Raw genomic sequence first — 14,098 nt, 5'->3', positions numbered from 1 at the left:
TTACAACAGTTTGATTACAGACTTAGAGAAACACCCAGTTTTCAAGTTAATTTGGAAGAGTAAAAGTAGACTCAAGCATAAGATCTTCTTCTGGCTAGCTGTTCATGAGAGGATAAATACTAGAGCTTTAATGCAGAGAAAAGGAATGCATTTGGAAAACCCTTTTTGCCCAAATTGCAATCAAAATGCTGAAGAGACTGTCATGCATCTATTGTGGGATTGTAATTTTGCTTAGGACTGTTGAAATTCATTATTGCCTGGTAAGAGGAGGGGAACATCACTATATGAAGAGCTCATCCTTGCATCAGAACAACCGCCTAATAAATTCTCCACAGAAATAATCATTGTTGGATGCTCGAACATTTGGACTCAAAGGAATGGCAAGATTTTTAGAGGACACCCACAGACCCTTCAAGGATGGAGATTTTCCTTTAAGCAGGATCTCAATTTACTTCAATTCAAAATCAAAGAAAAGCATATTCAGCACTTTAGGCAGTGGATAAGTAATAATTTGTAACATGATGGATTGTTTCCCTAGAGAAGGTATAGGTTGATTTTTAGTGACTGACTTTGGCCTCTAGAAGGCATGTAAATGTTTGTTTTGGCTATTTATAATATACCGTATAACTATTGTTCTACGGTTTTCCTGGTAAAAAAACGTCTATGCAAAGCTTGCCGCTCCACGGCAGCGTTCCGCCAGCACGGTTGCCCTCCTGTTTTGTGGATCATTTGCAAGAGTACGAGTCGATGCATTTCTATGAAAGAATGTGGAAAGCGAGAACCACGAATGACACTCCTGATCGCTTACTCCCTTTATTCCCTGACGCTCGATCCACACTGATTGCACCACGAAACTGCGGCCTTGTGGATGTCGATGTTATTTCGGCTTCTTCTCCGTGATGATGGCCGATGGTGGCGATGGGTGTAGGATAGTGGTTCTGCTTGCTGCCTTGGTCGTGCTGGAGGAGAGATGCATATGCGAAGCTTGCCGCTCAAAGACGCCTTCCAGATAGCATCACTCGAAGACATCTATACAAAGCTTGCCGCTCCACTCCGGTGTTCACGCATCTTGGAAGCTCGCACACTCTCTTCTTGTCCCTATGGGACTATCCTGCAGACGCTCGTTTGTCGATGGACGTCATGTCACTCTGTTCTATTAATTCCTGATTCCTCTCATTCCTAGTAGTAAACGTTCTATGCTTTGTGAGATTACTTCTATTCACCCTTTATCGTAGATCTATGTAGAAGTGTTTCTATGAAAGAATGTGGAAAGCGAGAACCACGAATGACAGTCCCGATCGCTTACTCCCTTTATTCCTTGACGCTCAATCCACACTGATTGCACCACGAAACTGCCCTATTCCACAGGTTGGTATTATTTTGAGTTGTTTTACATTTTCATGGTTTTTCTAGCATGTTTGTCTTTTTATTAAATTGTCACGTGACAGTAAAACTGAACCACTTCCCACCCCTCTAACGTCCTTATCATTTCTGGCGATCTTTTTTTGTGATTGGTGTGTTCTTAGTCGTCAGATCTACAATTTATTTCGGCATCCACCACATGTTCTAATTCCTGGGTCAAAAGTCCTGTAGTAAACTGAGTGATTTTCCTAGCCCATTTAGCCACCCCACAGAAGGCCATGCGATCAGTCATTGTCCCCCTAAAATGAGTGAAAAGCAGAAAACTACCACAGTACTGGTGTGATTAGCAAAAATACACCAAAAATACAGGTAGCTAGCAAAAGCACTGAGCGCAAAATTAAACTTTGACAGAAAGCGCGAAACAAAGCTTGACCCAGAGTTTAATGTGCCAAAAGGGTAACGGCACTAATGAAGGAGGGAGGAATATGGGATTCAACACACTTCGATTAGCACTGCGGCTGTGACTATATGCAGGTTACAGAGGTGATCGTGAGCCACTACCATGCCGGATCGTGGGCAGACTGCGTGCCCACTACTCACGTACATGCGCTGACCAAGTTACATGCGCGTATACGGACTACACTAGTACATGCTACGTATACTCTAACACCCCCCGCAGTCGTGACGTCGGCTGGAGCGACGCAAAGACTGGCCTTGAACTGGAGGAAAACATCCGTGGGTAGGCCCTTGGTCATGACATCGGCGAGCTGCTGCTTGGTGGGAATGTGGAGCACTCGGAACTCACCCAGCGTCACATGTTCCCGCATGAAATGAATGTCAAGCTCGACATGCTTTGTGCGCCGGTGATGCACTGGGTTGGCGGAGAGGTAGTAGGCCGAGACATTGTCGCAGGAGACGACGGCTGCAGAGCAGACCGGTAGGAGGAGCTCACCGAGAAGCTAGCGCAGCCAGATGCATTCGGCGACAGTGTTCGCGACGCCACGGTATTCTGCTTCAGCGCTCGATCGGGACACCGTGGCCTGCCGCTTGGAGGACCAGGAGACGAGGGCCTCGCCGAGGTAGATGCAGAAGCCGGACGTGGAGCGGCGGGTGTCGGGGCAGCCGGCCCAATCAGCGTCAGTGTAGGCGCGGAGGTCCAGCGTCGGCGAAGCGCGCAGATGGAGGCCATGCGAGGGCGCGCCGCGCACATAGCACAGCACACGCTTGATGAGAGCATGATGGCACTCCCGAGGATCATGCATATGGAGGCAGATCTGCTGCACCGCGTATGCCAGGTCGGGATGCGTGATGGTGAGGTACTGGAGCGCCCCGGTGAGGCTGCGGTACGCCGAGGCGTCAGCGACGCGCGGCCCGTCGGCATGGGGAAGCTTGCCCTTTGTGTCGATCGGCGTCGGGGAAGGTTTGCAGGTCTCCATGCCCGCACGATCGAGGATATCCTCGGCGTATTGATGTTGGCAGAGGAAGAAGCCCGCCGCGGTGCGCGTGACCTGGATGCCGAGGAAGAAGCGAAGAGCGCCCATGTCCTTCATCGCGAATGCGCCAGTGAGCCGGAGAACAATGCGACGCAGCAGGGCTGGTGTGGAGGCAGTGAGGACGATGTCGTCGACGTAGAGGAGGAGGAAGGCCGCATCGGCGCCGCTGGTGCAGACGAACATGGACGAGTCCGAACAAATCGCCGAGAAGCCAATCGTCTTCAAGAACCCGGCGAAGGTTTGAAACCAGGCATGGGGAGCTTGCTTAAGCCCATACAGCGACTTGTTGAGGCGGCAGACGTGGTGCGGCTGGTGCTCGTCGACGAAGCCTGCAGGTTGGAGACAGTACACTTCCTCCGCAAGCGTCCCATGGAGAAACGCATTTTTGACTACACGCGCTGACCAAGTTACAATGCGCGTATACGGACTACACTAGTACATGCTACGTATACTCTAACACCCGCGAGCGTCCCATGGAGAAACGCATTTTTTACGTCCAATTGATGGACAGGGCACTGGCGCGAAGCAACAATGGTGAGAACGGCGCGGATCGTGGCCGGCTTGACCACCGGCGAGAATGTTTCGCCGTAGTCCCATGGAACCCGCGGACGACCCACCATGCTTGGTAGCGCTCGAGGGAGCCGTCCGGCCGGAATTTGTGCTTGAAGACCCATTTGCCGGTGATGAGGTTGGCGCCGGACGGACGAGGGACCAGTTCCCAAGTGTTGTTGGCGACGAGCGCGGAGAATTCCTCGCGCATGGCAGCCAGCCAGTGCAAATCCCGCACGGTGACGCGGACCGAGCTCGGCAAGGGAGAGATGCCAGAGGTGGAGGAGGCGGTCGCGGCGTCGTAGTACTTGGGGTTGGGGCGGAAGATGCCTGTCTGTGCGTGAGTGATCATCGGACGCGCAGGGGCGGGCGCAGGTGGCGGGACGGGAGAATTCGAATCGGCGGAGGGCGCGGGAGACGACGAGTAGGCACCGTCAGATGAAGAACGGATGGTGCAGCTTGAACTGTCTGAGCGCGCGCGCGAAGCAGCGGAGCGGGAGCCGTTCATCACAGATCCAGTGGCTGACGTTGAATGCGCGGTCGACACATGCATGGAGGACGAACAGCGACCGTCCATCGCCGATCCAACGCTCCCACTTGAACGATCGCGCAGTGCGGGCGATGCAGCGGGCGGACAGACGAGCTGCAAGACTGGCGGCGCACCGAGCGGCGGAGCGGGGGGCACGACAGGGGCGGTTTGTGCAAAAGGGAAGACGTCCTCATGGAAGTGAACATGTCGCGAAGTAAGAACACGACGTGTGACGGGACACTACTAGAAAAAGGGCTATAGATGGGATTGACACTAATGGCGCACCAGACAAGTGGTGCGCCATTAGTATATACTAATGGCGCACCACCTTCTGATACGCCATTAGAGTTGAAACTACTAATGGCGCACCTGGCCCAGGGTGCGCCATTAGTATCCTAAATTTCTTTTTTAACTAGTGCGCCTGTCCAAACATACTAATGGCGCATCCGGACACAGTGCGCCATTAGTAGTTGAAACTACTAATGGCGCACCTTGCCCAGGGTGCGCCATTAGTATCAAAAAAAAAAACTTAACTAGTGCGCCTGTCCAAACATACTAATGGCGCATCCAGACAGAGTGCGCCATTAGTGGTTGCAACTAGTAATGGCGCACCTGTCCAAGGGTGCGCCATTAGTATCAAATTTTTTTTAACTAGTGCGCCTGTCCAAACATACTAATGGCGCACCACCAGCAGGTGCGCCATTAGTAACCTGGATTACTAATGGCGCATTTAGAGTTGGTGCGCCATTAGTAAGTGGGCAGCAACAAGATATTTTGGACAGCCTCTCCTACCCACACTCACTTTCTCCCCACTTCATTCTCTCCACCTCCTCCTTGTCTCGGATGCCTCCTCTTTTTGACCTCATTTCCACCATAGATTCATTCAATTTAAGTGGTTAAATTACCTTGTTTTGATAGGTAAGTAAGGGGGAAGCTATATTTATGTTGTTCTTCCTACAACAATGTGCACATGCACTTTTTATGGCCTAGCTAGATCTATGTATGTTCGTGGTGTTGCATATGTTTGTGGTGTTGCATATGTGTTTGTGTTTGGAGGTGTACCGGTATTTGAAATGCGATAGTTGCCAATATTTTGCCGAAATGTTGATTCATTTCCGTTTCGGCGAGAATTTTGGCATTAAGCATTTTTTTGTCCCATTTTTAGGGAAAGTCATGCCAAATTTTATCTTGGTTCTAAAATATCGTTTTGCTCTACCCCGCAGGCGACCATGGTCCGCATGATGACCGAAGGCATCGTCAATAGGTTTTTGAGGTCCGCGAAGGCCGAGATGCTTGAAAAGAACGAGACGGAGATAAGATGTCCGTGTCGAAGATGCAAGCTGAAGAACCTTATTGCGGACCCGGAATCCTGGCAGGTGCGGGACCACCTGCTCTTGCGTGGTTTCATGGATGGCTATCGGTGGCAAGGTGATGAAGATGACTACGAAGTCGTCCATGGGGGCCGGGCAAGAAATGAGGAAGGGCAGCAAGACAACCACCGCGGCTCGGGCGGGCGAGAAGACGAAGAATCCCCAGGAGATGATCACGACGGTGATGCTGTACACAGTCATCATGTAGAAGATGCAGGACATGATGATGAGGAAGATGCCGGAGCAGACGACGGGCATGATCATGAAGATGATGATGCCGGCGGAGCAGACGACGCTGGACCATCGATGGGCTGGGTGCAGGACCCTCATATTCAAGAGCTGCTTCTCAAGCAGACGGATAACGCAAGAGCTGCCGCCCGAGAGAAAGCCAAGCTGGATCAACTGGAGATAGGCGCGATTACTCCATTGTATGAAGGATGCAGGCCCGAGGATACCCGCCTGAAAGTAACGCTCATGGCTCTGGAGATGAAGGTAAAGCACAAAATGACCGACGCATGCTTCGACGAGAACATGTCATTCTGGCACGAACGTCTTCCCAAGGGGAACAAGTGCCCGACCAGTTTCGAGGAGGCGAAGAAAATCGTGTGTCCTCTGGATTTACCGCACGTGAAATACCATGTGTGCATGAACAATTGCATCATTTATCGGGACGAGCACGCGGAGTCTACCATATGTCCGGTGTGCGGTGTCACTCGATACAAGAAGAGGAAGAAAGCTCCTCGAAAAGTGGTGTGGTACTTTCCGATCACTCCTCGTCTGCAGCGGTATTTCGCGGACCCTAAGGTAGCAAAGCTCCTGCGTTGGCACGCGGATAGGGAGGAGAAGAAGCGAGAAGATGACGCAAATGATCCGGAGATAGATAAAAAAGACAAGATGCTGAGTCACCCTAAGGATGCGAGCCAGTGGCAAGCGTTGAACTTCGAAGACCTAGAATTTGGGAACGATCCAAGGAACATCGTGCTGGGCGCGAGTACCGATGGAGTCAATCCGTTTGGCAGCCAGAGAAGCACACATAGCACCTGGCCTGTGTTTGTGTGGATGTACAACCTTCCCCCCTGGTTGTGCATGAAGAGGAAGTACATTCACATGAGTATGCTAATCGAAGGACCGAAACAACCAGGGAACGACATCAATCTATATCTGGGGCTGCTGAAAGAGGAGCTAGACACACTGTGGAAAATGCCAGCCAATACGTGGGACGCCGCAGAGAAAGAATATTTCCCTTTGAGAGTCGCGCTGCTCACGACGGTGCACGACTATCTCGGTTACGGATATCTCGCAGGGCAGGTGGTCCACGGATTTTCTGGATGCGTCAGGTGCATGGATGACACAACGTATCGCCAGCTAGATAGAGATCCCGGGTCTTCGAAAACCGTGTTCATGGAACATCGAAGGTGGCTTCGCGACGATGACCCGTGGAGAAAACGCAAGGATCTATTCGATGGTGAAACCGAACCCCGAGGACGCCCGCGTACGAGGAGCGGCGAGGAAATAGACGAGCTGTTGAAAAATTGGAAAGACTGCCCACTGCCGGGAAAGAAGCAAAAGGCGCCAGAGCCGGGAAAGAGGCGAAAGGCGCCAGAGCCGCTGCTGAAGGTATGGAAAACGAGGTCTGTTTTCTGGGACTTGCCGTACTGGAAGATCCACCGTGTGCCTCACAGCCTTGATGTCATGCATATCACGAAGAACGTGTGCGAGAGTCTGCTTGGTACCCTGCTCAACATGCCAGAGAGGACCAAAGATGGGCCGAAAGCAAGGGCAGACTTGAAATCAATGGGCATCAGGCAGGAGCTTCACGCTATATATGATGATGATGATGATGATGAGGCGAAGCAGGACACGGAAAGTCGTCGCAAAGGCAAAAAGGCCAAGAAGACCGGAAATGACTACCCTCCCGCGTGCTTCACTCTAAGTCAGGAGGAGATCGAGCAGTTTTTCACCTGCCTCGTAGGAGTAAAACTTCCTTACGGTTACGCGGGGAAGATAAGCAGATACCTAGACCTAGCGAAGCTGAAGTTCAGCGGGATGAAGTCTCACGACTGTCACGTGCTGATGACGCAGATACTTCCAGTTGCAATCCGTGGGATCATGGACGCGCACGTCCGTGAAACGCTATTTGGCCTATGCAACTTTTTCGACGTCATCTCTCGGAAGTCTGTTGGCGTGAGGCAACTCAGAAGGCTACAGGAAGCGATCGTGGTGATACTATGCGAGCTTGAGATGTACTTCCCGCCCGCATTCTTCGACGTTATGGTGCATCTGCTGGTCCATATCGTGGACGATATCATCCAACTCGGGCCGACGTTCCTGCACAGCATGATGCCGTTCGAAAGGATGAATGGTGTCATCAAAGGATACGTTCGCAACATGTCACGTCCAGAGGGAAGCATAGCCAGGGGCTTTCTGACCGAAGAGTGCATCTCCTACTGCACGAATTATCTAGGCATCGAGAACCCCGTTGGTCTGCCCGTCAACAGGCACCTCGGCAGGCTCGCTGGATGGGGTCACCGTGAGGGTCGCCGCGAAATGCATGTCGACTTCGAGGGTCGACTCGCCGACTTTGAAAGAGCAAACCTAGTCGCACTACAACACATAGACGTGGTCGATCCTTGGGTGGTAGAGCACAGAACCTTTATTAAGAAGACGTACAATGACCGAGGCCAACAGAGGACGGACGGAGATATACTCAAAGAGCACAACTCATGTTTCACGCGTTGGTTCAAGCAGAAGCTTCTGTCGTACCCTTTACATGAGGATTCTTCCGCGGAAGAACAACTCATATTCGCCTTGTCACAGGGCGCCGAGCACAACCTGATGACCTATGAGGCGTACGATATCAACGGCTACACATTCTACACCGAGGCCAAGGACATGAAGAGCGATGGTTATCAGAACTCCGGGGTAACGATGGAATCCTACACCGGTAACGACAAGGACAGATACTACGGAAGGATCGAGGAGATCTGGGAGCTGAGCTACGCTGGAGAGAAGGTCCCGATGTTCCGTGTCAGATGGGCCAAGAGCGTCCTAAAAGAAGACCGGTATTTCACCACCATGGTTATACCCGAAGCCAAATCCAAGACCGCAGGCGCAAACGTCACCGCGAAAAATGAGCCATGGGTACTGGCTTCCCAAGTGGACCAATGCTTCTTCATTACCGACCCGTCAAAGCCCAGTCGTGTTGTCGTGAGGAGAGGCAAAAGGAAGATCATTGGAATGGATGGAGTAGCCAATGAGCAAGACTTCGACAAGTACGGCGACCCGAGAATCGAACATGACGACGATGATGAAGTACCAGCATACACCACAAGAAGAAGCAGGACCACCCTACCTAAAGGACGTCCGTTCCACAGAAGAACTCCATTTGCGAAAAAGAAGGGCAAGAAGATTGTGAACAGATAGCTAGCTAAGAGATCGATTGTATTTAAATCGTAGCCTTCATTTCTCGACTGTATTTCATGGGCACTTTTTGAACTATCATGAATATTTTTAAATTTCATGGACACTCGATATCGATCCCCCTCCATCTCGATCGCTAGCTATCCCACCTCGCCAGATCCGGTCCCCCTCGCCGCCGAGCACCCCCCGGTCCACCGGCCCCCCGCACCCCGCGCACTCTCCCCCGCTCCACCGGCATTACTGTTTGATGATATTTTTTAAAAAATTATTATTGTCTTATAAAAAAATTATTACTGTCTTATAAAAAAATTATTACTGTCTTATAAAAAAATTATTATTGTCTTATAAAAAAATTATTACTGTCTTATAAAAAAATTGTGGAGCCTGGGAATCGAACCCAAGACCTCCCTGGTGTGAGAACTGGCTACTGACCAGTCGAGCTAGTAGAGGGGACTTGGTGTGGATCAGGTAAGGTGGAAGATAACCTGTTGGCTCGAGCAGAAATAAAAAAAAATACTAATGGCGCACCAGGGTGAGGTGCGCCATTAGTATGGATGTACTTATGGCGCACCGAGGGGTGGTGCGCCATTAGTATTGTGCCCTTGCCCTCGCCTATCCCCGGCCCAAACCGGCCTCTCTCTCCCTCGCCCTCGCCCTCGATCCCCTTCCCCTCTCCTCTCCCGACGCCGCTGCCCCGCCGCCTCGACGCCGCCCCGTCGTCCTCGTCTCCGCCCCGACGCCGCGACGCCGCTGCCCCTTCCCCTCTCCGCCCCGTCGTCCTCGTCTCCGCCCCGACGCCCGGACGCCTCGACGCCGCCCCGTCGTCCTCGTCCTCACCCTCCTCCTCCAGTGACTGCAGCGCCGCCGCCGTTGAGTTCTCAAATCCTGCTAGGTTCTCTTCTCCCCCTCCCTCTCTCTCATGCGTTTTTCTTCTTCAACCCTAACCCTAACCTGAACCCATTGTACAGCGGCGCGCCTCACTTGAGCCACCCGATCAGGGGACTTGTTGACGATTCCTCCGCCTGCCCTGCGGAGGACTAAGGAGCTCTTGGTCTGGGAGCAAGCAGGGTATGTTTCGCCTCTTCCAATCAGAGTGCTTCTTCAGTTGGTCTCAACTACTGATGCTAATGTTAGGTAGCGCCTCACCTACAGCAATTGTTGCATCATCTGTTTGTTTACGTCACAACTATCAAGAGTGCAAAGTAGATGTTGATTCATAAATATATTCATAGTCACAAATTGATGATGATTAACTGCCAGCCCAACTGGAATCATAAAATGGACTGCACATATAAACTAGTATTGGGCACTCAGATTCAAAGAAGAAATTGCAAAGTTCTTTTGGATTCTTGTTTATAAGATAACAATGGTCAACCATTAGTCCTACTCTCTTTCTTCTATCCTGCCTTGTACCAAATGCTCAGGGATCCTATCGTGTATTGTATTGTAGTGGGAATGTCGCAATTATTATTGTATTGTATTGTATTGTATTGTCCCCCTGTAGTTTGTACTGCCCCTGTAGTTTGTTTGTAAAAATATGAAGTACTTCTTGCTTGATCGATCACTGTAGGCCCCTTATCACTGTAGTTTGTTTGTAAAAATGTTACTGCTGCTTGTCATTTTAGCAATCTTGCTTGTCATTTGATCGATCACTTCTTCTGGATCCATGTCACAGTGCTTACTTTTTTCAGTAGATCCTGTAGTACAATAATCAGTAATTATAAAGTCATACTAAAGAGAGGTAGAAGAATAATGTGACTTTGAAACAATTGAGCACATATCACTTGGCAACAGTTGGATGATTTATGACACTTCCATATCATATCTTGCTACATGGGTTCAATTTATTTTATCCATTTTGGGCAGTTTTCATGATGGTGTATTGTGTATGCCCTTGCTATATTTGATTCCATTATTTCTTAGAAGATTACTTGAACCTAATCTTTTGCATAATTAGATGTCTTCATCTGTACATCATATACATACATGTGATCAAACCAAGGGAGATCATGTTTGTTTGTTGCTTGCATTGCTAAAAACAGTAGCTACAATTTGTAAAAAGCATGTTATAGAAACTTTGCCATGTTATAGGAACTTTTATCTAAGAGTTTGTTACTTGCATTGCTAAAAAACAGTAGCTACAATTTGTAAAAAGCATGTTTGTTGCTTGCATTGCTAAAAAACAGTGGCAAATTTTTATCTAAGAGTTTGTTCTATTTGTATTTATCTAAAGATTAGCATGGCAATTTTCTACATGGCACAATCTTTTAGCATGGAAAAATATAGGATGATAGCATCCTAATTTTTTCATATGGCAAATATGAAGAAAAGCATCAACCTATACCTGAGGAAAAAATCTGCAGCTAGTGACCTGTGCAAAAAACAGAAAATTAAAAAATCAACGGCTAATATTAACTCAGTAGTGTCTTAAAATTTCTCAATTTTGTTTGCCAAAAAATAACCTCTGGGTGTAATGAGCAGATAATGAAAAACATATTTGTGTTTCCAAGTAAATACAGTACCTCCTGCTGTAACTGCTGAGTTCTGAGACAGCACTCTTTTCTTTTAATTTTCAGAACATTTACCGTCTTGCTCACTACTTTTTATGATTGATTTGTAGTTTTGTAGTTGGTTGTTACAGAATGCAGTACCTTGGTTGTGAAGATAATAAAAATTATGACAATGTTGTGCAGGAGTAGTAATAAGACAAGATCGCTCTGAGGTGAAGGAAGCAAGTGAGAGGCAAAGTGAGTTATTCTCTGGTCGTGTATTTAGTTAGTTACTTACTCCTGGTAGCTAATAAGTGGTTACTCTTTGGACTTTGGTGGTGTATGTATCAAAGCATGTTGTAAATATAGCAGCTCTGTTCCTTTTGTTGTAATGCCTAATGCCTTCATATTCTACTTGTATCACTGTATCATTGTAGCAAAAGTACTGAGTTTCTGCTTGTGTATCATTGTATCACTGTATCACTGTATCACTTGGGCATGAAATGGTTCCAGAAACCAAAAGCCTGTTGTACATTATAGCTAGGACAAACTTCAGTCTTTTTTTTGTTTGTAACAGAAACTACAGTAGTAAATATTTCCTGAAGTAAATATTTTCAGTCATTACACATATGATACTGCTAGGAGATGATACTGCTTGGTGTATTTTCCATGTTGTGATGGAGGCCTTTTTTGCCTTGTCCACCCGAGAGGCCCTTGAGTTTGCCGGAATGTCGATTAACTTCCGTTCCGGCAAATTCGGGTACTCCATATGTCCTATTTTCAGCAAAGGTCATGCTGAAATTTTCCGTGAATTTTAGCATGACTTTGCTAAAAATAGGACATATGGGGTACTTGTGACTAATGCATGGGCCGGGGTATCTTAGTAGTTAATTAAGTAGGATCAAGTGCCCCGGCGTACTTGTGACTAATGCTTGGCTTTTAGGGTGCCTCGGTGTCGATAAAAACCGAAATGATGAAAGCTTAGGCTTTTAGGGTGCCTCGGCGTCGAAAAACCCTCAATGATAAAAGCTTAGCTTTTAGGATGCCTCGGTGTCGACAAACCCTAAATGATGAGACCATGATCTTGTTCCTTGACAATAACCAACTTTTTGACCAAACTTTGTTCCTATTTAGAGAGAAACATGGCCAACAACGATGAGGCCGGGGGTTCGAGCGTCAAGCCATTCTGGATGCTGTCCCAGGAGATGGAGGAACAACCTCACTTGTATGAGGACGCCGCCTTCCCCACCGATCCTGAGACCACTGATGCTACCACCGAGGATGACCCCACTGATGCCACCACTGATGGTGCCGCCGAGGATGCCACCACTGATGGTGCCGCCGAGGATGCCACCACTGATGATGGCGGCGCACGCACAGATGGCAGCCAACCGAAGAGGCAACGGAAGGACCAGCGCCCGACCGTGCTCCGCACCCTCAAGGAGGAAGTTACTGAAGTGGACTCCGACGGGAATCCAACGGCGCCCGAACGAATAGTCAAGGGGTACTCGCTTCAGCTCGGGTGCATTCTTTGAAGCACCGTCTCGATCAACACCGAGAACCAGAGGCATCCTGACCGAGGGAATTTGCGCAACCTCCTCTTCACGAAGCTGCACGAACGATACAAGTTCCCCGCTGAATTTGAAAACACAAGCCTCAAAGGGAATAAAGTGAACAATGCTGCCCTCACGAAGATGAGCAAGGCCCTGTCTACTTGGAAAAGCAATGTGAAGAGAATGGTCGAGAAAGGTGAGAGTTATGAGAAGATCAAGGAGAAAAATCCTTCGATCACCGAAGATGACTACAATGACTTCAAGATCAATTGCTCGAGCACCGCAAACTCCGAATCAAGTAAGTGGGGGAAAGAAATGCGGGAGCTGAACTTAGGGGAACACACACTCGGTCCCGGCGGTTACAGAGTGGCGGAGCCTATATGGGACAAGGAGGAGGCGGACCGTGCCGAGCAAGGCCTACCGCCCCTCTTCGATAAATACGGTGACAAGCAGACCAGGAACTTTGTCAGGGCCCGGTACAAGAAGGACCCGAAAACAAAGGAGCTTACCACGGATCCGAAGACCAGGGCGCTTGAGCTTGTTCTGGTAAGGAATACACCCCCTCGTAATTAGCTCCATATGGTTGCATTCTAATTAATGAAGCCAAATTTCTAAATGGTTCACATTCCTTCCGCAGGCGACTGAAAGCAGTAGCGCGGGGTCGACTAAGAGCAACCCTTGGGACACCACTCTAGATAGGGCGTTGAATGTAATGAAGAACAAGGATAAGCTCAGTAAGCCGACGTCAGCTGGTCGTGTGGCCGGCAAAGGCTTGTCGACAAAATGGTCGTCATACTATGACACTGCTGGGCGAAAGGAGAAAAAGACCAGCTCGGAAAGCCAGGCGCGCGAGGTTCAAGAACTCAGGGCACATGTGTCGCGGATTCCGGAGATTGTCCAAGAGCAAGTGCAACAACAACTCGGAGCGACGATCACCGCCATTGTGCCTACCTTGATCCAGGGGATTAGTGCGTGGATTGCGGGCGGCCAACAGGGGCCGCCCCCGATTCCTAGCTTCACGGCCAGCTACTCGCAGAACGCGATGGCGGGGCCATTGGTGTCTCCGGCGGAGCCGTCATTGGTGTCTCCGACGCCGGCACGGGAGCTTAATGCACCCGGGTGTACGCCGGCCGGCACCTCTGCAGCAAGCGGCCCCTCCGTCAACTGCACGCCCGCCGTTGGCGGTGCCTCGACATTAGCCGAGCTCGACGCCATCATCACGGTAACTAATTAAGCCTCTCTCGGCCGAGGACTTCATCTCCTTGCCTTTGACTGGGCATCCCTAACGCCCTACATGTTTTCGCAGGGCGCCGCCGACGTTCCGTGCACTCTC

The sequence above is a fragment of the Triticum aestivum genome, chromosome 1D (genome assembly GCF_018294505.1).
Source record: "Triticum aestivum cultivar Chinese Spring chromosome 1D, IWGSC CS RefSeq v2.1, whole genome shotgun sequence".
Taxonomy (NCBI): domain Eukaryota; kingdom Viridiplantae; phylum Streptophyta; class Magnoliopsida; order Poales; family Poaceae; genus Triticum; species Triticum aestivum.
The sequence above is the reverse complement of the archived record's forward strand: the minus strand, read 5'-3'. Positions refer to the sequence as shown.